The sequence below is a fragment of the Prionailurus bengalensis genome, chromosome A3 (assembly GCF_016509475.1).
Source record: "Prionailurus bengalensis isolate Pbe53 chromosome A3, Fcat_Pben_1.1_paternal_pri, whole genome shotgun sequence".
In the NCBI taxonomy this organism is placed as follows: Eukaryota; Metazoa; Chordata; class Mammalia; order Carnivora; family Felidae; genus Prionailurus; species Prionailurus bengalensis.
The window spans coordinates 95,686,439-95,711,976 of record NC_057354.1 but is presented as its reverse complement, the minus strand read 5'-3'; the positions used below and the strand labels follow the sequence as shown (position 1 = coordinate 95,711,976).

Sequence of the window (25,538 nt, the reverse complement as noted above, 5' to 3'; positions counted from 1 at the left end):
GCTCCAGGCGACCTTTGGCCAAGGTGTTGGCTTTGCTGGCATCTCCTTTTCTAGACACCCAGGGAAGCCAACTGTGAAAGTGAGAAATGCATGGTCTTTGGCATTCAGTTCTTCTTTTTCAGACTAAGTTCCCAAGATTCAAAGAGAGAAAAGTTTAAAACTGGTGCATACTATGAGGTTCTAAATTTAGAGGAGTCCAATACTAGGAAAATCAAGTTTGGGAAAAACAACTAAGAACATACCTACTTCAAAAGCACTTTTCCTAAAGAACAGTTCATCGCCCTCCAGGAAAGGGTAAGTAGTCTCTCTTGGAAGAATGTTTCTGTGGTCAAATCAGACTGGGAAAGTTGGGTTAATATGGTGTGTGTGTGAATACGTGTGTGTGTGTGTGTGTGTGTGTGTGTGTTTTGTTTTTTGTTTTTGTTTACTGCTCTACATCTCAGAATTTGCTGTTGCCCATTGTAAATCTCCAAGCATAGGTGGGGATATCATATGCACAGAAACTGTGCCCAAAGGCAAAAGAGCATTAACAGCATTAACAGAAGAATTACAGGTGTCAGTTGAGAACAATTTAAGGCAGACAACATTTCAGGATGCTGCCAGCATGTTTGGTTTTTGCTTTCTTCTTCTGAAGATAAGATGACCCAAATGACAGCCCTTGCTTTGCTCAAATACTTCACGTTTTAGTCTTTCTTCTTTATTTTATCCCTCAATTGAACAAACACCAATTGAGTATCTATGTATAAATAACCTTGTTCCTGATTTAAAACAAAATCAAAATAAGGGCCCAAACACTTTCTCAAGGCAGACAGACATTTTCTTTTCTTAAAAACAAAAACAAGCAAAAAGCTGTATTCCATTTATTCCAAATACAATAGCTTATATTTAAATATATTGCTATGGTCTGAAAGTCTGTATCCCTCCAAAATTCTTATGGTGAAATTCCAACCCCCAAAAGTGGAGCCCTTAGGAACAGGATTAGTGCTGCTTATAAAGGGATTCCAGAAAACTCCCTAGCCCCTTCTACCATGTGATGACAAAGCAAGAAGACATTGGCTATGAACCAGAGAAAGGGCTCTCACCTGACCTTCCTGCTGCCATGATCTCAGACTTCCACCCTCCAGAATGGTGGGCAATTAATTGCTGTTTTTTTAATAAAATATGCAATTTGTGGTTTTGTGTTACAGCAGCTCAAGGGTCTAAGACAGATACAGTATGGGCTTGCTGAATGAATATTTCTACTCCCAATAATTCTACAAATATATTCTGATTCCTTCATTTGAGTTTGTGTAAAAATAACCAGTAAGTGAACAAAAAATCCATAGGTTAAAAAAGTGGCCTGACCATCACCAAGAAGGAGGTAAGCAATGTGGTTCAGAGGTTGGGCTTTGGCATTTGGCTTAGATCCTTGTCTATAAAATATTGATAATTATAGTATCTACTTTGTAGGATTAATATGTGGGTTAAATAGAATGATATCAGTGAAACACATAATATATAGTGAGCCCTAAATAATGACAAACATTATTGATTGTGCATATCAACTTTAGCTTAAATGGGACTTTATTTCTCCTCCAAGAAAGTGATAGAAGGATGATGACATCATGAACAGTGAGGTTTTCTGAATTCAGTGGTACATTCTGAGTTTAAAAGTTATAATGATGCTGGAATAGCAGAGTCCCAGCAAGAACTGAGAAATTCTACGGACAAGAAGGGTCTCCTAACTTATAGCCCACTGCCCCTGAGAACTTGCGGTCAATGGGTCTGAAGTGATTAATACTTGCTTCAGCCTACTCACATTCTTCCTTGTTAAAATTCCGTAATTATTTTCAGTTGTACTAAAATGGCTACGGAAACAGAGAAACACAGAGAGTAACTATCTCCTATTTCTATGGCAGGACTGGAAGTAAGCGGGCTTCCACTCCAAGTGGATTATGAACCAGTCTTGGAGCTCATTACGAATGAGATATAAGGCCTCAGTCCACATCTAATGAAAAAAATCCACATTTTAATAAAACCCTCAGGCAATTTACATGTTTACATTAATGTTTGGTGCACTTCCATTTTCCCTGCAGTTGACAGGCCTGACCACTTCAAGAGCAGCCCGTAGATGCTGGGGAAACTGCCTCCACCAGGAAGGCCATTCTTAACCGGAAGGAAAGATAGATAGTATCAGACTTGCCTGCACAGAGACTTTCAATGACACTTAAGGAGGTCTGCCCATATACATATGAATTATGATTCTGTTAAACTTCCAGATTTGACCCATTTCCTTGTAACTAGCCTAGACCTGGGCTTCTTACTGGAAATAGGCATATATTATATCCCTAGCCTTTTCTCCCTGTTTTCTCACTGCCCAATATTCAATTTGATATGTGTCATTCATTGATGTTCTGTGCCCCCACAAGAAGCACATAGTACCCATATACTTATAGCATTTAGGCTTTCAGTTTTATAATTTCTATACACACTTCAAGATATACATAGTCAGCCAAACCCAGATGTGTCTACACCCTGAAGAGAGTTTGCAGGGCTGTGGTTGAAGACTCACTGTAAATGCCTTCGCAAATGTTCAGAGTGCCTTTTATAATGGGTCTAACAGTTATTGGTATCAGCCAAAGGAAGGTTGACGTAGCAAAGTAAGTGATGTCTGGTCTGCCTTATAATAGGATTAGGGCATGGGCCAGTAGGTCTGACTGCTTCCTAATAGCTGCTCTGTTAGTAATCCTGAAGGCATCATCTGGAAACACTTTTGAGTCACTGCATTTATTTTGAAAAGTCTCTGATAGAAATGCTGGTAATCCTGGCCTCCGAGTACTATGTTTACATTGTACAACCAAATCAGTTTCTTGAGGTCATTTGGAAAATGTTACCATAATGCTTCCTATCTTTATAAAATGCTTCATGATTTACCCAATGCTTTTGTGTACTTTCTCTCACGTGGCGTCCACCACAGCTCTGGGAGGTTGGCAGGACAAGCCTCACCCTGCCCACTGATGCTGAGCTTTACCTAGAGATGAAGAAACATAATAACCTAAGTAGGCTGGGGTTAGGTTAGTAACTTATCTTTCAGGGGTTACCTTTGCCCAGGGTCTTAAGGCTAGTAAATGCTGTACGGCCAGAACCAAAGCCTAATTGCTTGATTCCTAAGTCAGATTCCTCTTGCCCACACTGTGCTGCTGCCCCCCAGATGATGATTCCACATACCACAGGGGGATGTCTAAATGGTCAAGATTCTGATCAAGAATTTCTGCATCATATTAATTGGGTCTTATAATGACCTTCAGTTTACCATGTCATTAGCCGGCTTATTATCCCTGAGCATTTTGCTTTTTTAGGAAGTTCAAATAAGTACAAATAGAAATGTCTATGTCCATGTGAGGTTTTGGGTTATTGAGAACAGTCCTGGGTCTCTCCTAGAGAGGGAGGGAACTGCCAAGTATGTGTGCTACTTTCAGAAAGCCAGGCAAAAATTATCTTTCTTTAAATTCACTCATTCATTTTCTTGATAGGTGTTTTTGTTTAATATATGTTTTTGGAGCATCCACTAATTCCAGAATCTGTGTGCCATCTGGGTCAAATTCATTTATCAAGTGAGTATTGCTTTTTTAGATAGCCAGATCACACTATTGGCTTATATTGCTCGCAACAAGCTAAGAGCTCTGGGAAGGATTTAGAATCATTGATTTCAAGTCAGATATTCACAAACCTCTGCACATACAGGTGACTTAAGAAACATCAACATAAAGAGCTATTTTTTTTCCTCTTAAGTTTAACTGTAGGCCTATATTTCCCATCAAGATCGCTTTGAATTCTGTGTTTATTGAGTTCAATCTCTCTCCCAGCTCTTTGCCTCATGTAGATTTAATCAACACTACCTCCTTCCCACCTCCTTTTTACTCTCTTTAATCCAAATCATTAATAAAAATATTGAGCAAAACCAACAGAAGGAGAGAGCCCTGTGCCTATTCATGAGAGACTCCTCTCCACATACCTCCCAGGTAATTCATCAATACAAGTGCAACCTGAGAGCTTAAAGAAAGATCCACAGACAGACCAGGTGCAAACAAACAAACAAACAAACACAAAAACAAAACAAAACATGTGTGTGTGAAATAATGCCTTTAGTAAATCCTCTACAAGTTTAAACAAATTGTGCCGTTTCAAAATCATCCAGCCTTTGAACTCAAGCATGATGCGTGGCTCAGAAAACTTCCCTGTGTGCCACTACTGGCCTTTTTGATCATCATTTCTCTCTTGTGCTCTGGAGTGAAGGCTTTTACACCTGTTCTAAAATATTTGTGTTCTCTTTTGGCACACATGGTAAGATAGGATGCTCTTGCCCCCTCTCAGTTGGGCACACTATTGTAACCTGCCTTGGCCAATAAAATGTGAATAAAAGAGTTGTTTGCCACTTTCAGAAGGAAGTTCTAGAAGCCAGTATCATTCACCATATTCCCTTCTCTCCTTGATTTTGGGAAATGCATGTCAAGAAGGACATGTAACTACACTGGGTCCCCGAGTAGCTATGCTGAACATAGCCCCGGCCAAACTATATTCGTCATGGAGTGTGAATGAGAAAATTATGATTGCATCAAGATGCTGAGATTTGGGGGGATACTGGTTACCTCAGATCATTTGTAATGATCAATAGCTTCTCCCCACTCATAAAAATATATCTGAATTCCTTTCCTGGTATTTAAGGTCTACTGTAATTTGACCTCAATGTATCCCTCAAATATCTTTACAACCACCACTCAGATATTACTATCTGCTTCTCTCAGGACCCCAACTCTTCTGAAAACTTCACCTGGAGATGTCACTTTGGTGGTCAAACAGTTGACCAGTTCAAGTTCTTCATCTTCACTCCTGCAGCCAAATATCACAGAACATCACAAGTGGATTCAAAATATGGTAATTCTTCTCCTCATCATCTCCTTTGGTCACTTACATAAATGGCTCAGGAACTGCTAACCAATGAGTTAGCAAAATACACCAAACCAGCTACAAAGTTTCTTGATTAGTTAATGTACTCCATGCAGCATCGTTCTACACTGACTCAGAATTGTGTGAAAAGCATGATTTTTCTAGATATTCTTCCATTTTTAACTAATTCCTTAAGCAACATAATAAATACGTTTTATAATCCCAGAAGCAGTCTTTGACAAATTCCACGAGTTGTGATTCTATTCCCATTCTTAGAAAGGGCTGTTATGTATAATGAACCAGACCCAATGGGTTGGATATTCCTAAAAGAGTGATTGGGAGTCAATCACAGATAAAAAAGGGGACTTTCTAACAATTAACGTTCCCCAACTAAGAAATATCCTGCCTACAAAAGAATAAAAACAAACAAAAAAACTATTGTATGTACCCTGGGTTAATGAAAATGTCTAACAGAGGACACATCTATCAGAGATGTCAGAGAAACAGTTCTAGCACTGGGAGGTATTTCAACCAGATGAATAGGGCGCCTTTCTGCCTTCTGGTTCTGTGATTTGATTTCTCCTATTTTCCTATGTCTACCTATCATTTTTTCCTGCCATTCCCATCTGGCTTGCTCCTAAACCCCATTACAAACCATAGATTAAGGGCAAAGAAAGAGATCTTCATCTTGTCCTTGGAAATGTGAGTCCACCTTAGAAGGTATTTATAGATGTGATCCAAGGAAAGCCCAGGAGATTGGATTGGCACAGAGAGGAGAACCAGTAGAAATCTGCATGTAAACTCTCTTCTACAATTGTTCTCTTGTCTCACCAAGACACATCACCTCTCTGCAAGAAAGCCATAGAACTAGCATTTACTATTTTGAGATTACGATACACTTTTCATCCTACTGTTGGCATTCCTACATACCTCACAAAGTAATTTATTCTTGTAATACCTTTACAGGAATATTAAAAATTCATAAACTTATTGCCTTTTACCACAATGAAAACATACAGTGCAGATTTTGGTGAAGAAGTCTGGTATAATATAGGAAGTGAGAAGGAGTAAGGTCCCTTACTCTAAAGACACCACATTGTGTTATATAGATATAGAACTAAAAACTAGCATAGCTGGTGACTCTGACAGAGCTAAGAATGACTCTTTCATGTCTTGTATTTCCTCTCCAGAAAGGAAGAGAATTCAGGGACTATTTCTTCTTTAATGATTCTCTGACCTTGCCCTTCTCTCCAGACATTTAGCCAATACATTCAGATTGTTTACAGATACTTGGAATTTCCAGACCCCATATTCTGTCTGGTCCTAAGCCATGTGGGTAACCACTAAAAGTCCATTGGTTGCATTTCTCTTCTGTACATATCTGTGATTCACAACCTCAAAGGCTCATTCTCAGCTTGCTAGTGCGGGTGCAAAGCAAATTGTAGAAGTAGTTAATAGCACCTAGTATGTCAGATGGGTGTTTTGTCAACCAAATTCCTCTGTCCACATACATTCTGATTTGGGAATTTCAAAATACCAATCAAACTACTTTTAAAATTTCCAATGTCTACTTGCAAGAGAAGATACTTTGTTACAGGTGGGACCTTAGGGTATACATCAAGTCAAATTCTGTCAGTGACTGCACAGCCCTGATTTATTAATGCTAAAGAATTCCAGAGAATCAAGGCAAATCATGTCTTAAAAGGCCAAGTTCTAAGTATGTTTCTCACATGAGATCAAAAAGAAAGATGGGATTGAAAACCTGGACATTTCTTCAGTGATAGAAAAGTCAAAACACTTCCCCAAACAGAGAAGCTATTCCCTCTCTTTTCTATAAGGTAGGAATAACCCCACAATAATTATAGTGCAATTAATCAGTAGCATGGGAAGTTACCTTCCTAGTGAAAAAACAAAACGTAGCACACAGTCTGTTACAGCCCTCCACACACACCCTGTTCTGGAAGTGATCTAAGATATTGGTTAGACCATCCAATTGTCTTCCAGGTGACACAGTGGAAACTCCATTGTTTAAAGTGATTTCAAAGTAGAATATAACATAGAAGAGGACAATTTGATGTTGGTAGAAAGACCATATTCTGGTCATCTAATAAAGATTCTTTCAATCTCTCTTTTCTCCCCCTTGTTTGGAAATAGAAATATTTTTTTTGTAAAAAAAAATTCATCTACCATTTTTGAATTTTAAAACACTCCTGGACCTAATCCAAATAGACTACTATCTTATATGAAGTCACTGGCCTGTGAACTCACATGCCCAATGCTGACCCAAGAGCCTGAAAGTAACAAGCAATGGCCTCTGGACAATGGAAACAAGAGGCCATAAAGTCTTTCTGGCAAATCTTTTTAATTTCTTTTTTAGTCTGTAAGTTGTTTTGTGGGATTTTCTGTGTTTTATTTATTTTATGTTTCAATAAAACAATATGAAGTACATATTATGAGCTCTGCTACTACTGTATTGGTACTGGGGAAACAAAGTCATAGAAGCTAAGGCTGATTCTGTTGTGTCATTTATATAAATTTAAAAGAACACAAAACAAGAAAACAAAACTTCCAAAAACTTTGTGAACTATTAAAAACATCCCATTAATTCTCTAAAATTAATGAACTAGAACAAAATGGCATCAGGTTATAAAACATGACACAGAAAATAATTCCATTTGGTTTGATACTAGACTAAATCTTCAGACCAACCATCCACTGGAACCCTGAGGAGAAACGTATCTAAATTCCTACAGCCAGATCCCAAAACAACAAAATATGAACATAATAGAAACAAACAAATATCAGACATAGAGTTTCATAGAAACTTCATATATTCCCTGTCTTAGATCTGGTTGCAATCTTCACTTGTTACAGAAGGGATAGGAATGTGGAAGAAAGTTTTGCAAGAAGGAGAAAAAAAAAAGAGTGCATTTCTCTGATCATCAGATGACAGTGTTTGGTTAGTGCTTTTGTTTTTTCTTCCTTAACCATTTTCCATAAGGCTAGTTGACTTGTAATGTAGCAGGGGCCTAAAAGATTTTCAAATGTGGACTTATTTTTTTCCTTCACTTTGAAAGGGCTTCCATACAGGTTAACTTGGCCATGTTGATGGTTTACAAAGGGGTGTGTGCATGTCTGCTTGTCTGTCTGCCGTCTCAGGGGAGTAGTGACTTGCATGAAGAGTAGAAAAAAGAGCAATGTGGTATCAAAAAATAAAGGGTAGTAGGAAAGAGATTTGAGGGTGAATAAAGTTTCTCTGGTTCAAATAATTTTTTTCTTTTTCAAGTCAATTTTTAAAACAACTTATATCATGTCGTTGGGAAAGGTGAAATTCATTGGAGTTTGATATTTTACAGGAAATGAACAAAGTGAGAAAGGAAAGAGGGAGGGAGGAGAGAATTTTCTTATCACAAGTTTCTGAAAGGAGCCATCCCCAGTGTTTATGGACTGCCACTTATCATTGGAGATACATACCATCAGATAATGAAAACAGCCCCCACATGTTTTAAAATCTCCCATTTAAAATTTAAATTCATTAGTTTATGAGCTGCTGGGAATTGACAGCTTTACACCCCAATCCTCCTTGCAATTTATGTAAAGCATGCCATAAAATGCAATAGGGAAGCATCTCCAAGAGAAAACACCAAACACAAATTGCTAAATAAAAATGCAGCTGAAGCCGATTTGCTGTGGGTCATATAACCGAGAATGTCGTTTTTATTAAGGGGAAGTTCTTAAGCATTTACTCCTCACCCAGCTATGCTTTTTTACCAACATTTAAAATATTAATGTACTGTTTTTATTGCTTCCCTCCTCTAAACGGTATTTGTGTTACTGGTCCCACACACACGAAATATGTCCCATGTATCTGCAATGTGGCAGGTGTTTCTTTTTGTGTAGCGGGAGGGCGTGTGAGCCTCTGAGTGGTTTCTTTCTGACAGTGTGTTTTCTCTAGACTGTCGTGTCCTGACTTTAGAAATTTTTAATTATATGACATCTTGATATATACCAGAAATTAGACTTCAGAAACACATGGAGCTTTGTATCTGATCTGTCTTCAATGTGGATATTTAGTTCCTGCTTTTACAACAAAGTTCACTAGGTCAGGACTGAGAGTTTAAGATGTTGTCAACAGGAAGGATAAGAGGTGAATGAAGGAACCAGGTTTCCAAAGGAATGATGTATCTGCAGGGATCTCCACATATGTTCTCTCCAAATGGGGAAGCCCTGAACGCCTTTTACAGTTCATGTTTTCTGAATTATGTCCAAGAAAACTTTGCCTATTCTAACATCACCTTCTACAATGCCACCACGTTCAATACATCGGAGACAGGATGTGCAAGAAGCTGAATGATCGGGCCGCCACACTGGAACTTCCAGGCTAACATGGAGCATTGAACTTACAAAGGCTCAATGACATGCAGGGCTCTTCTGAAATTATTTTAGGCAAACTCTGATTTCACAAGAAAAGGACTCTCTGCAGGCAGGGCCTGATCTTCAACTTGGTATTCCCAGCACATGACAGAGTTTTTAGCTCATTGGAGGTGCTCACATGGCCTCCAGGAGATTTTTTTTTTCCTCTGCATGGAACAGCCATACCAGCCACACCACCCTTTCCTGGGTGAGCACTCTCCTTATAATACTTCACCGACCTCCTCCTCCCTCTTTTACATTGCTTTTCCCATTTTGCCTTACATTGTAGCCATGTTTTCTTCTCTTCAAAAATATGTGTCAGGTGGGAGCAGACACTATCTTTTATATTTTCAAGAATCTCCATAGACCTTTGTACAAAGAACAATCATGTGGTGGGGAGTAGGGTGTGGCTGCAGGGGAGTTTTTGGATAATCCATCAAGCCAACTAGCACACTCACCAGCACCTCAGACAGCATGGGACACAGAGCAGACACGCAGTAAATATTAGTTAATTGAGAAAGTATACTTTTTAAAAACACTACTTATTTTGATGGGGTAAGAGGGGCAGAGAGAGAGAGAGAGAGAGAGAGAGAATTGTAAGCAGGCTCCATGGTCAGCGTGTAGAACCCAGCACTAAGCTCTATGTGGGGCTCAATCTCACAACCATGAGATCATGACCTGAACCAAAATCAAGAGTTGGATACTTAACCAACTGAGCCACACAGTGCCTCAAGTATACTTTCTGTTGTAAATGTTCTTGAAGGCAGCGACTGAATCTTAATTTCTTTGCATCAGTGAGGGAGATCATCCCTGGCAGTGCCCCTTTCAGAGGAGAAATCAAATAGGACTCACAGTTCTTGTAAAACTTAAAGAAAACCATGCCATTCCCTTAACTTGTGTCTAGGACAAGATAAAAGGAAAGGAGAAACATGGAAGATAGGACAGTCTTCACAAAGCACACGGGATAAGGATAACCACCAAATGCCCCTGGCAAAACAAAACACACACTAAAAACAAAAAGCAAACAAAATAAAAAGGCAACACCACATGGAGCCGGAAGATGTTTGCTAGATATTGCAAAGAGCCAGCCACGACCAACCCCCAAAATGTCCCACTGACTCATTCCTGCCACCACTACTCCATTACTTTAGCAATTCCCTAACTGGTCTCCCTGCTCATTCTTGACCCCTTTAATTGATACAGTACACTGAGGCTACTAGCATGACTGTTCTAAACTATAATTAATTCATGCCATTCTCCTGCCTAAAATCCTTCATTTACACCCAACAGAAAATAGGCCAAAACACAACGTCCTTCATCACAAGACCCACACTCACTTTTCTGCTCCTCACTGGCCACCTTCCACACATCTGCATTCTTCACTTTAGACACAGGAACCATCCTGTCATGGCTCTGCACCTGCTGTTCCCTTTACCTAGAGCATCTATACTCCTTCTTTTCCCAATACTCAGATCAAACCTCGCCCCATCCCAAGGACCTTCAATGGTCCTCCCAGTTGAATCCCTACATGGCAGCCATTTTCCAGTTAGTCTATTTGTCAAAACTAAATGTGTTGTGGTTACAAAGTTGTCTTTGATCTCTGTAGGCTGTGTACCCAACACTTGACCTAGATTCTAGTCAGTGCTTAATAGATGGTTGAATAAATGAGTGAATGAAAAAGTATGTCTATTTAACACTGAATAGATTCACGTGCAATGCAATTATGTCTCCGGGTATCTTTGTTTTGTGACAACTGAAATCTCTTCCTACCTTTTATTATTTCAATCATCATTTTTAATTTTTTTAACGTTTTATTTATTTTTGAGACAGAGAGAGAGCATGAAGGGGGGAGGGTAGAGAGAGAGGGAGACACAGAATTGGAAGCAGGCTCCAGGCTCCGAGCCATCAGCCCAGAACCCAACGCGGGGCTCAAACTCACAGACTGCGAGATCGTGACCTGAGCTGAAGTTGGATGCTTAACCGACTGAGCCACCCAGGCGCCCCTCAATCATCATTTTTAATTTTTTTTATTTTTATTTTATTTTTTACATTTATTTATTTTTGATAGAGACAGAGTACAAGTCGGGGAAGGGCAGAGAGAGAAGGAGACAGAATCTGAAGCAGGTTCCAAGCTGTCAGCACAGAGCCCCACGCGGGGCTCGAACTCACAAACTGTGAGATCATGACCTGAGCTGAAGTCGGACACTTAACTGACTGAGCCACCCAGGCACCCCTTCAATCATCATTTTTAAATCATCAATTTATATATAATTATAAGATATAAGATATATACTGTGTTAAGCAAGCATTCATTTTAACTGTACATTCAAAGAGTTTTGAAAATTTTATATGCCTTTGTAACTACCATCATAATCAGGATACAGACTGTTTCCATCACCCAAAACGTTCCCTTGCACTCCACCTCCATGCTCCTCTCATTCTTGCTGCCAGACAATCACTCATTTAACTTCTGTCACTATATTTTCATTTGTTTTTTTTTTTTTTAATAATCTTCTTTACATAGAATCATACAGTATGCATTCTGAGATGGGCTTCTGTAGCTCAGCAGAATGCTGAGATTCATCTGTTTAGTCGTTTTTGTTTTTGTGTTTTTTTTGAGAGAGAGAGACAGAGAGAGAGAGAAAGTGAAGGGGAGGGGCAGAGGGAGAGAGGGAGAGGGAGAGGGAGAGGGGGAGAGAGAGGGAGAGGGGGAGAGAGAGAGAGAGAGAGAGAGAGAGAGAGAGAGAGAGAGAGAGAGAATCTTAAGTAGGCTCCATGCTCAGCATGGGAGTCGATCCCAAGACCCTGGGATCATGACCTGAGCCAAAACCAATAGTTGGACCCTCAACTGACTGAGCCATCCAGGCACACTGAATAGTATTCCATCAGATGCACATATCATGCATATTTGTTCACAGACATATAGGTTGTTTCCAGTTTGGAGCTATTATATATAAAGATGATATGAAAATTAATATATAAGTATTTGTATCAACATAGTTTTCATTTCACTTGAGTAAAATACTGGAAGTATCACTGTTGGGTTGTATGGTAAGTATATGTTAACAAAGAAACTGCCAAACTGTTTTCTGAGGTGGCTGTACAATTTTACATTCTCTTCAGAAATGTATGAGCATTTATTCTGTTATTCTCTGTCTTTTCTAACACTTGGCATCATCAAGCTTTTTAATTTTAGCCATTTTAGTAGATCTCTAATTTTTTAAAGCATCCCTTACTTAGCAACTGTTTCCTTGTTGTGAATTCTAGAACCTAGAGGAGCTGTATACTTCCCTTAGGAGAGAATGTTAACTTGGTTGTAAGACTCTTTGGCTATTGAGCAGGATGCCAAGATAAATAGGACTCAAGACACAAATGATGAAAGGTAGGGACAAAGTGAGATCCAGGTGGACAAGTCCACAGAGAACATGTACTTAGAGAAAAAAATAAAATAAAAGAATGTGACTTAGAATTCAGTTTAAGGCTGAGAAGTTCACAGTTATGTTGAGGAAAAGAAAACTCATGGTTTCCTGGGACCCCACCTCTATTCCCTAGATTGGCATAGGCCTGAGCACTGAAGAGGTCCTCAGTAAATACTGGCTGATTTCCTTTTTAAGGATGGGGAGTACTTTGTGGCACTAATGTCATTTTATGCTATTTTTTTAAATTTATTTCTTTAAATTCAAGTTAGTTAACACACAGTGTAGTATTGATTTCAGGAGCAGAACCCAGTTTCATCACTTACATGTAATATCCAGTACTCAATCCTAACAAGTGCCCTCCTTAATGTCCATCACCCATTTAGCCCATCCCCCCCACCTCCCCTCCAGCAACTCTCTTTGTTCTTTGTATTTAAGAGTCTCTTATGGTTTGCCTCCCTCTCTGTTTTTGTCTTATTTTTGCTTCCCTTCCCCTATGTTCATCTGCTTTGTTTCCTAAATTCCACGAGTGAAATCATATGATATTTGTCTTTCTTTGACTGACTTATTTTGCTTAGCATAATACACTCTAGTTCTATCCACATTGCAAAAGTCAAGATTTAATTTTCATCACCAAGTTATATTCCATCATATATATGTACCACATCTTCTTTATTCATCAGTCAATGGACATTCAGGCTCTTTCCATAATTTGGCTATTGTTGGTAGTGCTATATAAACATTGGGGTGCACGTGCCCCTTTTAATCAGCACTCCTGTACCCTTTGGATAAATACCTAGTAGTGCTAGGTTTTGCTAGGTCATAGGGTAGTTCTATTTTTAATTTTGTGAGGAGCCTCCACACTGTTTTGCAGAGTGGCTGAACCAGTTTGCATTCCCATCAACAGTGCAAAAGGGTCCCCCTTTCTCCGCATCCTCGCCAACATCTGTTGTTTCCTGAGTCGTTAATTTTAGCCATTCTGACAGGTGTGAGGTGGTATCTCATCATGGTTTTGATTGGTATTTAACTGATAATGAGGGGTGTTGAGCATTTTTTTCATATGTCTGTTAGCCATTTGGATTCTGGAGGTTCTTTGGAAAGTGTCTATTTGTGTCTTCTGCCCATTTCTTCACTGGATTTTTTTTTTTTTTGAGTGTTGAGCTTGATAAGTTCTTTATAGATTTTGGATACTAACCCTTTATACAATATGCCATTTGCAAAAATGATGTCATTTTAAATGAAGGCTTGATAATTTCTTATCAGAAAGACAGACATAATAAGGAAACACATAAATTCTTGTATCTATTTCTTATTGTTACTAAGTAAGCCATAAGCTAATGGGAAGCAAAGTACTGAAACTACCTAGGGCCCTTTTCCTTATAGTGTCTCCAGCCATACAATGTACATAATTGGTGATGAGTAAACACTGTACAGTGTGTTTAGAATGTTGTTTAGAATGTTTAGAATGTTGGCCTAACATACAGGTAGATCCAGCAAAAAATAGTTTGTACATATTTATTTTTATAGTAGTCAATTTCTTGAGAGCTCGGTGTCATATACACTTTGCTAAGGAAGTTGTATGTAGTATGTCATTTAATCCTATACAAGCTTAGGAGGTAAACACTATTATCACCTTCATTTTTCCCTGGAGGAAAATGAGACAGAGAGAGTAAAGTAAATGGCCAAAAGTGAAAAGGGGAGTAAGTTGGTAAGTCCAGACCAGAGTTTAGATCCAAGTGACTCCAAAACTCTGGCTCTCAACTGTTATACTCTGAGCCAAGACAAAGTGCATATCAGAAGTCACCCAGCTTTGTCAACCTGCATGTTGTCGAGATATCTACCATTAGACATTACTCCTTTGGTAGAAACTGTAGGATGTTATTATCCATCAGTAACACGGAGCCATAGGTAACTCTTATCATTAACACTAGTTACTATCTTGGATGGTACAAAATGGGCATTTTAGGAGCAGAGATATATGGAAAATACAGGAAAAGCATATGTATGTTTATGTACCTACCTCAGTAACCTCATAGGGCAGGCAAGGAGCAGAATGAAGGAGACAGAAGTGCAAAACCAAAAAGAGAGAGAGAAAAGGAAAGGTATATAGATGAGATGGTGGAAAAGAATCAAGGACACAGTGGTTTTGACGGACTCTCCTGGAAAATGACATTCTCTATACAATCTTATAGCAATAGCACAGATTTTTGCAAGGACTTCAGATCTAGGTTCATGTATGGTTCAGCCAGGATCTAGTAGATATCTGGTAAAATATGTGTGAGGCATGGTATCTAATGTGAATATTGGAGACACACAGTTTACAAGATTATTTTGGGGATTCCACATGATGAGCATCTCATAAACCACTTGTCACTGATTATTCAATAAACCTCATCTTGTTTCCTTTTCCCCCCGCCCCCGGACCTTTAGGATCAAGCAGCCTTTATTGCACAGGTGGTCACAGAGGTGGAAGAAGCCAAAGGCCATGTCCTGCACAGTGCAACTGCCTCAGAAGTGCAGGAGGCAGGTTGTTTGATCTCATTCTGCTCTTAGAACACATCGTGCTGTTCAAAGGCTCCTCCACCACACTCCACACATGCACACAGACACACAATGAGGAACGTGGGAGTCACATTGTCATTGTGCCACCTTCTCGAGCTCACCTACTCTTTGCAAGAGAATGTCAAGATTTTAAATAGCATTTTACTTACATCATTTGAAATGGGAAATGCCATTCATCATCAAGCTACTATCTGTTTAAGTACTTTGTGCATGGTGATTTGGTATGGTTGATACCTGTAATTAATGAGATGGGGTCTGTTATTTACCTCAAAACAAGTTTTCTTTAGGGGCCCCATATGATGGAGTGCTCTTTGCATAATATGCTTCCTTAATGAGCACAATTGTTTTTTGACCAAAATGTTATCTGCAAGCTTAGCCCATTAATCACATTGTTAAATACATACCAAATAAATAATTGTGTAAATAAATATTTTTTAATCTGGATGAAATCTCCTCTTCCTAACATTATTCTCAAAAATCATTTGATGATTCCCCAGCTCAACCACTGACTCAGTAGAGCTAAGAATCCAAACCAGGTTTGGGGGAAAAGAGCTCTGGGTTCCATCACTACAGATCTGTAGGGTGACGTTAGAAACATTAGGCTACCTGCAGAAAAACATTTGAACCGGGGTTGTGGTAAATCATAGGAAAAGCTCATGATGACAAGAAGCTATTAAATATAATGTTCTGGAAGAAATTTTAGTGACATTGAGAAATGCTTAATAGATTATTGTGAAAGCTACAAAACACCATATATGGCATGACTCCCATCCTGTAAGAGTGTATATGTGTGAGATGCCTATTATATAAACCAAAGATGCCCTCTGTGTATTGACTCCTAGGATGTATAATTTTTTACTATAGGCTGAGACACATTTTTACACATAAAATTATTTTAATAAGCAGATTTTTAGCCACTTAGAGATTGCCTACTTTGCATTCCCCTGAAGCTGCACTCAACATCTGTAGCATAGATAAAATAAATCCAGGGCTATAAAGACCCCAAGCTACTGCTGCCCTTCAGAGCTTTCTCTAAGTGGTTTTTGTTTTTGTTTTTGTTTAGAGAGAGATAAAGCACTAGTGGGAGGGGGGGAGGTGGAGGCAAAGGGAGAGAGACAGAGAATCCTAAGCAGGCTCTAAGATTAGTGCAGAGCCTGACAAGGCAGACACCGGGCTTGATTCCACGACCCTGGGATCCTGAGCAGAAATCAAGGGCTGGATGGACCCTCAACTGACAGAGCCAACCAGGTGCCCCTCTTTTTAAGTGTTTTTTTTTTTAAGGTAATCTCTACACCCAACATGAGGCTCAAACTCACAACCCCAAGATCAAGAATCACATGGTCTTCCAAAGGAGTGCAGCCACTCTGGAAAACAGTGTGGAGGTTCCTCAAAAATTAAAAATAGATGTACCCTATGACCCAGCAATAGCACTGCTAGGAATTTACCCAAGGGATACAGGAGTACTGAGGCATAGGGGCACTTGTACCCCAATGTTTATAGCAGCACTTTCAACAACAGCCAAATTATGGAAAGAGCCTAAATGTCCATCAACTGATGAACGGATAAAGAAATTGTGGTTTATATACACAATGGAATACTATTGGCAATGAGAAGAATGGCATAGAATAATACGGCGATGAGAAAGAATGAAATATGGCCTTTTGTAGCAATGTGGATGGAACTGGAGAGTGTTATGCTAAGTGAAATAAGTCAGGCAGAGAAAGACAGATGCCATGTTTTCACTCTTATGTGGATCCTGAGAAACTTAACAGAAGACCATGGGGGAGGGGAAGGAAAAAAAAAAAGTTAGAGAGGGAGGGAGCCAAACCATAAGAGACTCTTAAAAACTGAGAATAAATTGAGGGTTGATGGGAGGTGGGAGGGTGGGAGGGTGGGTGATGGGCACTGAGGAGGCCACCAGTTGGGATGAGCACTGGGTGTTGTATGGAAACCAATTTGACAGTAAATTTCATATAAAAACAAAATGAAAACCAAAAAACAAACAAACAAACAAAAAACAAAGGGCCAGCAAAGCACCCCATGCCCTTCACAGCTTTCTGACCCAGAGACTCCCCCCATGCTGTTGAGCCACATCACTTAGATCCCTCTTTTCCTCAAAGGTCCCATGCCCTCCTCCTCTTCATACTTGCTGCCTCCAGGCATTAGCCTCTGAACAAATGCCTGCCCTGAGGGACATGCCCAGGCAAGCCTGTCCTTGGAGAGCCCAATCAGGCCAGTGTGTGCTGCTGCCACCTTGTGGTCATGTCTTTTTTCCTTCGCTTAGCCCCCAGATCCTTTGGATCTCTGAAAATGTCACCTTAGGTCTCTCATCTCCAGGAGGTCTAGAGAATACTGGCTGCAATATCATATCACCAACCCACATTTCTACAAATATTTTCAGTGCTTACGATGTGATTTTTACCTTTGTAGGAAGCTTCTGGCTTCTACTCATGATTGCTTCACTTCAATTGATTCAAATATGAAAATCAGTCTTCTTGCCTTCATTTCTACATAAAAATATACTCATACAACACATTTGTGCAACAGACGTAACTGGAGGTTTGATGCTGAGTTGGAGGATGTTTTACAATAAGATCCAAGTGAACATCAAGCTCTGCTGTTCTTGGAAGTATTTTCTAGAAGCCCTCCCACCACAAGCTCCTCTCTGGCCCCTTACCCTTCCTATTTCCTCACAGATTCTCTCTCTTCACTATCTCTTCTCCCCCCCTACTCCCCGTATCAGCCCCCAATAACATGGTGGTCACAGGCAATTTTAGCAGGAAGGGGTGGGGCCAGCATTGTGCCAGAGTTTTAGATTGATAGAAAAGAGATGAGTGGGTTCCCAATAGCATCTATCATCTTGGGGATACTTTTTGTTTATTTACAATAAGCATTCTGGGTTTTGAGAGATGTGTCATAGGAGAAGAGACACAAAATCTTAGAGCCAAATATGCTACCCAAAAGAGAAAACAAATAAAATAAACAATACAGAGCATCAGGATACCCAAGAAGGCACTTTTCAAAGCTTACACACTGCAGAAATTCTGGGGAAAAGTGAGCTTGAGTGCCCAGGAACCTGGTACCTGGCAGAGGGGAAGCAGAGCTTGAAACTCTGTTAGGGGGATGCTGTGGGGGAGGGGCCATGGGAAGAGAAGGGAAAGGTAGAATGACATTTTAGAGGAGGAATGTGATCTGTGCAGTCGCCAATGTGAGAAGTCTGGGGAATTCTGACTAGTCCAATTTGCCTGGAAAAACGGTGGGAGGAATGAAAAGTAGGCTCTTATAAGAGAGCCAGATGGAGCTAGATTAGGGAGAGATTAAGATACCAGGCTAAGGTTCTGCACTATACTTTAAGTCAGAGTTTCTCTAATTGAGAATATGTGAAGCCCTCTGTGTCTCTCTATAGACTTCAGTTTAAGAAGCATTGCATGACTTGGAAAAGGATCAAAATCTGCCAATACATTAGATTCCCTTGCCAGGGCATTTGGAACTCTTCCTTTTCTCCTAAGTCTTAGTCTGTCTCTCTCTTTCTCTTTCTCTCTCTCTCTCATACACACACACACACACACACACACACACACACACACACACACACACATATAAAACTTTGCTTTGCAGGAGCCTCACTTCACTATTTTCATTTGGAAGTTTTGCCTAAATCCAAGAATCCCTTTGTCCTATTTCTAAATCACAGCTCACATGTACTACCACCTTTGAGACTAAGTGTTCAATCATTCAACAACCAGCCCCACGACCCCTGCCACTGTTCCCATCTACTACCAAGTAGTATGTATAAGCCTGAGCAGCATTTGAGAAAAGAATCTTCCCTTCCCTCCATCCCAGCCTCTCATCTCTCAGACTAAGTGCAAGCTGGGACCCTGCTCAGAGTTATTGAATGGAAGGGCCAGTAATGACTTATCAGTCTGGGTGAGAGAAGTCTATTACCTGCCAACCATACATCAAGTGGTTTTCATCTCAGGTTCACACACCATGGCAGGAAGCCCACAGCGGGAGCAGAGCAGTAAATTCTCTCCAGGGTTAATAAAACTTTGTAGTGGGCAACAACGACAGACAAGGTCTTGATTGCAACATGTGAGGTGGCAATTTCTGAATGAGTAACCAAATCTATATTTCAAAGTAAAAACTTAGAGATGCTTTCAAAGGAAGGCATTCAACAGAGCAGGATTCTACAATTGAAAGCACAAAATTGGGGGGTGGTACTTTTCACCAGAATATTATTTACCATCTCACTGTCCCCGCTTGTTACAATTCTTCCATCTAATGTGTTTGGTCCTATAGTTTTTCAAAGAAGGTGGGGTCCATTTTTCCTTTCTGTGACTCACCACCAGCTGGATCACTGTAGCAATGAGGAAAATACAAAAGTGCTATACAGAAAGGTTCAAGGTTGGGGATGAAATGATGTGAAGTTCCTTGTAGTAGGTTGAATAATGGCCTCCAAAGCTATCAGATCCTAATCCCTCGAACCTGAAAACATTACGTTATTTGGAAAAAGAGTCTTTGCAGATATGATTAAGTTAAGGATTTTGACATAGGGGGCTTATCCTGTATTATCTGGTTGGGCCCTAAAAGCAATCACATATATCCTTATAAGGAAGGCAGAGGAAGGAAGAGGCAACAAAGACAGACAGAAAGGAGAGGGCAATGTGACCATGGGGACAGAGATTGGAGTGATCTGGACAAAGAATGCCAGCAGCCACCAGAGGTGAAGAGATGAGGAACAGACTGTCGCCTAGAACATTTAGAAAGAGTATCAGCAGGCTGATATCTAGATTTTGGCACACTGAAACTGATTTTGGATTTCTAGACTCTCAAACTATTAAGGAATAAATTTTTGTTACTTTAAGGAATCAAGTGTTGTGGTAATTCATTACAGAAGCACAGGAAACTAATACATTCCCCAGACACAATCCCCTTATATAGGATACTCTTGGAAAATACCCAGGAAGTATTTCTGCCTGGGCATCACACCATTGGTTGTAGAGTAGACTTAAATACAAAACTTCCTTATTTGGAGGACTGGAGTGCCCATCTCAATTTTACTGGAAAGTCAGAGCAAATTAGAATAGGCTTACTCATAGCTCCAAAGGGTTAAACAAGCCTGTGGCTAAATCATCCATCACTCCACGAATTCTGGCTCATTCTACCTGCCACTAGCTAAGGGCATAGGGACTACGTCTCATAGAAGAACATGAGAGATGTTGATGGTGATGCTTTGATAACAACTGCCAGATTTCTGAACCTAGGAGAGGGTTCTGACTGGCCATTCACCATTTCCTGTGGTCTCCTTTCCCCAACTCCCACTCCTCAACTCCAAAGTTAAAAAAAAAAGTTTAAAATGAATAGTCAAAAACCTCAGTATCAAATAAAAATGAATTGTAATTTGGCAATAGCCTCCAATCATATACTTGTGCTTTCAGCATCAAAGACGACGTGGGCTATTTTAATAAACAGTAAGATGAAAAGCAGCGAGCCAACAAAGCGTGACAGGATTAGAAAAAAATCACAGCAATGTGCAAGGAGTTGCAATTATATTTCCAGTTAAAGAGAGACGGAGGAAGTTCAACTCCATTTTCAGCAATTTGCATGTTTCCCACAAAGAGCTTTGCTCTAGTTAATGGCCAAGATGATAAAGAGGAAAAGCACGACCTCCCAGTTACCTAGTGCCATTCCCTGCGGGGTCTCTAGGTACTTCAAAGCACTTAGCACACTCAATTCTGTGGCTTCTCTTCCAGAAAATGGCCTCCAGGACTGTGCCTGCAAGCAGCATTGTGAGGCTCTCTTTGGTAATCCTCAGCTTCTGCCTTCTGAATCTTTCTCCCTTCTCTTTCTCTGTCTTTCCATCAAGCCAGTGCTTCTATGCCTGCCCTCCCTCCCCATACCAAAACAGCTGTATTAGCTGTCCATTGTTGCATAACAAATCACCCTGGAACCTACAGGCTTGGGGCAACAACAAACATTTACTATCTCTCACAGTTTCTGTGGGTCAGAAACTGGAGAGCAGCCAAGCTGAGTCCTTGCGGCTTGTGGTCCCTCAGGAGGCTGTAGTCATCTCAAGGCTTGAGTGTAGCTGGAGTGTCCACTTCCAAGTAGGCTCACTCACAGGGTTGGCAGGTTTGTACTTACTCTCAATAAGAGGCCTCGGGTTCTTGACACATGGAAGTCTCCATATGTTTGCTTCAGTAGCTTCATGACCAGGCAGCTGGCTTTCCCAAGAGTGAATGATCCAAGAGAGTAAGGTGGAAGCTGCAATGGCTTTTAAGTCTTAACCTCAGAAATCATGTTTCATTTCCATTCTATCCTTTTGGTTACACAGATCAGCTCCATTCATGCAAGAGGAATTTTACACAAGAGTCTGGCTATCATAAGGCAAGGATTATTGGAGGCCATCCTGCAGACTAGCTACAATAGCTTTTCCCTTAAATCATAGTGGGGATACTAGTCACTATGCCTCTGCGGAGAATAGGAACAAGTTTAGGCATAGTCATTCTCTCTTATCCTCAAGAAACACATGGCTTTAGCCAATCTTTAAGTTATATGGAGGATTTGGAAGTTATTTGGGGGAGGGAGTTTTATGAATTTAGATCCTATAGGCAACTGCCCATTCCTCAGGTGGACAAACAGAGCTATGACAGGTCGGCAACATTTATTTTTTTCTGGAATGATAACGAAGACGAGGATGACAGCTAATGCTTTGTGAGCTCTATGGCATACATCATTTTATTTAAATCTTACCCTATCAGGGCATCTGAGTGGCTCAGCTGGTTGAGTGTTCAACTTTAGCTCAGGTCATGATCTCACAGTTCATGAGTTCTAGCCCCACAACAGACTCTGCTAACAGGTCAGAGCCTGGAGCCTATTTCAGATTCTGTGTCTCCCTCTCTCTCTGCCCCTCCCCTACTTTCTCTCTCTCTCAAAAATAAACAAACATTAAAAAAACTAAATCTTACCCTATCATACCCTATTAAATATGGACAGGTGAATTCATTCATTTGCTGAAGGTAAACAATTCAAGAATGGCAGACCTAATATTGGGATCTAAATGGGCAGGTATTATGATCTTTACCACTATATTATCTACTCTCCAAAGAAAAGCCATGAAGCAAAAGATTGCCATCTGCCTCCCCTTAACTAATTTTCCCCAGATTTCTAAAGCTATGGTACTTTCCCCAGCCACCCCCCCCAACCCCCAAGCCATTCATGGCAACTAACATTAACAAGAACTACAAATTTCCATGGGTCTATCCAAGACTATGACAGTCTGATCACATAGGGTATCAGTCCACTGATTTCTTACACAAAAATGTCAGGAGAGGGATGCCTGGGTAGCTCAGTCAGTTAAGAGTCAGACTCTTAATGTCAGCTCACATCTTGATCCCAGGGTCGTTAGTTTAAGCTCCATGTCGGGCTCAGTGCTGGGCATTAAGCCGATCTTAAAAAAAAACAATCTGGGATGCAAGTCAGTAGGAGAGCTTTCATTTGGAATACAGACTTGCATTTGTACTAATTTATATTTTAAAATGTAAGTCCTTTATACACCTTTCTTTTTCAACAATCTTAACGTGCTAGTTTATTGAAATAGTAAGCATGGTGGACTATTGTAAGCAAAAGTGGCCCTGATTATTCTTCTATCCCTTGCAATGAGACTTTGCCCAACTTCCTGTTAGGAGATGGAGTTTACTTCTCTTCCCCTCAAATCTCGATGTTGCCATGTGACTTCCTTTGGCCAATGGTTCATTAGAAAATATGACATAACCAGAGACTCTTGAAAAATGCTTGCACTTTGGGGCTTGTCCTCTCTTGCTGCTGGGAATCTTGAGACCACCCTATGAAGAAACTGATGCTAGGCTGCATGGAGGAAAAATGAGGTGACCTTGGCTGATAGCCTGCCAAACACTAGTCATGTGCAGAGGCCAACTTTGACTTTTCAGCTCCAGCTGAGCCACCAGCTGACAGGAGCTTTTTGAGTGAGTCCAGGCAACACGGGTGAAAAAAAATCATCCAGTTGAGCCCAAAGCAAACTGTCAATCAGCAATAAAAAATGAGCCAAGGCATGAGTGTTGTTTTAGCAAAAATGCTAATACAGTAATAAGGCTAAGAGATGGTTCTGTATTGTTTCTCATTGATTAGACCACCTCTAACAGAATCATCTTGGCCTTGTTAAAAAATCAACTTCTTAGGACCACCACAGAGAAACTAAATCAGAAATTGAGATCATGGTCAGGAATCTATCATTTTATTTTTTCATCTTATAACTGAAAGTTTGTACCCTTTTACAAATCTTTCTCTGTTTCCCCTACCTGTGAGCCCCTGTGAGTGCCACTCTACTATTTCTATGATTTCCATTTTTTTTTTTGATTCCTCACATAAATGATGCCATGCAACATTTGTCTTTCTTTATCTGGCTTATTTCACTTAGCATAATGCCCTCCAGGTTCATCCATGTTGCCACCAATGGCAGGATTTCCTTATTTTCAAAATCTGAGTAATAATTCAGTGTGTGTATGTATATATATCACATTTTATCTATTCTTCTATAGATGAATACTTAGGTTGTTTCTATAACTGGGCTATCATGAGTAATGTGATAATGAACATAGGAATACAGATAGGTCTTTAAGATAATGATTTTGTTTCAGAAATCCATCATTTTAAACAATCATCCCCAGATGACTGTTATGCACATAAGCATTGATAACCCAGTCATCATGTTTTACTAGAGAGGTCAGTGCACATGCCAGCTTAGAATGGAGAAGGTTCTGCTTGCTAGATTAGGGCACTGGACATTAAGACAATTATGGTTTTATTGGGTTTCTTCCTCTCCTACCTCCTCCCTTCTTTTCTCTCCTGATCCCTCCCTAGTTCCACACATTTCACCATTGCTTTATGTTTCCAATAATTGTAACAACTCTCTTTCTTTGTAGTTCATATACTGGTTTGGTTGCCCTCAGCCGTGGTCATATAGTCTAAACTACACGATGATTCCTCGAGAGCCCTCAGAAGAGATCCATACCAAAAAACTAGGAATGAATAGAGTGTGAATTGCATATTTTGTAAATGATCAAATGTTAAATAGTCTATTATCCCGGGATGGTAACAGCAGGTGTTACAAATACAAATTCAGTGTTGAAGCTCAAGAGAAACAAGAATAAAACAGACAGGAGTGAATGTTCAGGTTTATCAATGCTGTAAAATACATATTGTCATGATATGTATCTAATAGTTGGTATCTTTCTCTAAGGAATTTCAGAAAATTTCCAGAGATGTAAGCATTCTGGCTTCCTATTCCTCCCATGACTCCAAACCAAAACCTGTTCATCAAGTACAGTCCTAACTGTAGACATCCACATAACGGGTGCACAGAGGTACATTCCACCAAAGTTCTTTACCTGTCTGACAAAGATTCCTAAATATTATTAGAGCCTTTTTTGGCAATAACTTGGCAAAATTATTTTGGCAATATTCCACAAAGAACATTAGCTTTATTTTTTAAAGATCAATAACTTGTTTTTGATCACATACTATATGTCAAGATCACTGAATAGGAGAGATAAGTAAACAAACCCTACTCTCAAAGCATTCACAATCTTATTAGGAAACAACAATGAATTGAAGGTTGCAAACCAATAGGAAAAATGTTTGAACTGAGGGCATATGAAGTTGCCTAAAGAACAGAAGAGGGAGAGGAGGAGAAAGAAGGCGGAGGAGGGGGAGGACAAGGGGAAAGAGTGTCACCCCACAACTCTGCTTTGGGAGGATGGAGGTTTCACAAGTATCAGTCATAATGCCTGGACTTTGTCTCAGGGAAAGATGTGTAGGCATCTGCCAAAAAGAGAAAGAAAGGCACGCAAAGCATGAGAGAATGTGGCTCACTTGAGGAAGTACAAATATTTGAGTATGTCTTGGGCTCACAGTGCACAAGAGGAGAAGAAGCTGAGAAAAGCAGAATACTATGAGACCAGTCCAAGAAGATTCTTCTGTGTACCACTAACAAATCTGATCCATATTCTCTAGTAATAGGGGGCCAGGGGAAAATGGAGTGAGGTCTTTGAATTAAGGTATCAATTACTCAATTATTGCAAGGTCACCTCAATAGAAACATCTAGTACCTTTACAGGGACACCAGCTAATTGCTACTCAAAGAGAAAAGCCAAACTCAGGGTAAAAAGGCAATACTCACTGAACTGTGCACTTTAAAGTAAA

The 25,538-nt window shown here is 40.0% G+C and overlaps 1 protein-coding gene and 1 long non-coding RNA gene across 5 annotated transcripts in view; one reads left to right on the top strand and one right to left on the bottom strand.

Moving 5' to 3' along the window:
* Positions 1-25,538, bottom strand: part of CTNNA2 (catenin alpha 2) — a 1,115,456-nt gene that overhangs the window by 544,331 nt on the left and 545,587 nt on the right. The gene's annotated exons all lie outside the window — the stretch shown is intronic.
* Positions 12,137-15,761, top strand: LOC122497085. Its single transcript, XR_006301021.1, has 2 exons — positions 12,137-12,721; positions 15,186-15,761. It is a non-coding gene; the product is annotated as an uncharacterized LOC122497085 (long non-coding RNA).